The following is a 1,501-nucleotide window of genomic DNA, read 5'->3' as shown; positions in this document are numbered from 1 at the left end:
CTCTCTCCCTCCCTCTGTCTCTCTCTCTCTCTGTCTCTCTCTCCCTCCCTCTCTCTCTCTCTCTGTCTCTCTCTCCCTCCCCTCTCTCTCTCTCTCTCTCTCTGCCAGTCTTTCTCTCTTTCTTACTCTCTTACTCACTCTCCCTCTCTTTCTGTTTTTCTATTTCATTATCTACATCTCGATCTCTTTCTGTCTGTATATCCCCTCCCCCCCTCCTCTTCTCTCTCACTGTTATTCTCTGTCCGTTTAGAATTATTTTTGAATACACTATAAAATATAAATATACGTTTAAAGTACACAAATAATCCTAACAAAATGAGTCAACAATATCAGGAAAACGTCGAATTAAAAAAAAACAGAAACACATAAGAAATAATGACATCTCCCTATATAAACAACCAAGTAAAAATGTCTTTCTTTTTACTTTGAAAAACTCACCGAACACTCCCTTAAGTCCTCCCAGTTTGCCCGTACCCCCAATAGACGTGTTCTATTCAGAAAATATTATACAGCTTGGACAATAACAAAGGGGACCAAAAGCCAGACAAACTGTTCGTGCACTAATGAATGCACTGGAGACACTAAAAGTCCTTACAAAAAGTCACTATTGAACGGAGCCGCCTTTTATCGCCGATATTGGCTACTTCAGAACTGCAAGGTTCTATCTGACAATTTTGCCCGGCTGTTGCTAAGAGTTACTAAGACCATGAGACCAGAAATCAAATGCGTTATCTGCTCTGTAAAAAATCGTAAGATTATTTTAAGTCGTTATCAAGATATTATTCAAAGAATTGCGTTTTGAAAAGCTTGACGTGTGGTTGGTTAGCGGGTGCTCTGGTGTGGTTTGCTTCTTCTTTCCTATCAAACATCTATCGTCTTTATCTCCCCTCCTTCTTTTTTTGTGTTTGTTACTCTCTTGTAACACCTCTAATCTTCTGGCGCTCATATGACCTTACGCAGTTGCGAGTGCCGTAAAACCTCTACTAAAACTAACATACTCCCTTGTAACACCTCTAATCTTCAGCACTTATTGTGTTGCGAGCGCCGTAAAACCTTTACTAAAACTAACTAAACTATGTACTGAGCAGATAGGACTCTGTACTTCTGCGGTAGCCAATATAATACGTTGCGTTGTGTACACTGACGCTTGGGAATACAGATTGTAAGAACTAGATTCGATTCTAGTCTTTTCTCTACAGATTGTATTTTTTCAAATCTACCAGGAGAAATGTCACGTTAAATTGAGTGCTTTTGAGAAAAGAAATATTAATTATTTGGTTGTGTAACGACGCGGTGAAATCAGGTGCTCGTAAAAAAATTGGTATGATAATAAAAAGTTATTGGTATCATAATAGTTATTAAAGCTTGTGTGTTTGTTTTTGCGTTTGATGAAAAACGTACCGATACATCTTGAAAAGAAGTAGAGATAATAATATTTGCATCTGATGGAAGTGGCATTCACCTGGTCTCAGAAGTGAAAGTTTTATGTCACCTCCCCCCC

The sequence above is a fragment of the Aplysia californica genome, unplaced genomic scaffold (genome assembly GCF_000002075.1).
Source record: "Aplysia californica isolate F4 #8 unplaced genomic scaffold, AplCal3.0 scaffold01824, whole genome shotgun sequence".
NCBI classification, from domain to species: Eukaryota; Metazoa; Mollusca; class Gastropoda; order Aplysiida; family Aplysiidae; genus Aplysia; species Aplysia californica.
This window is presented reverse-complemented; position numbering follows the sequence as displayed.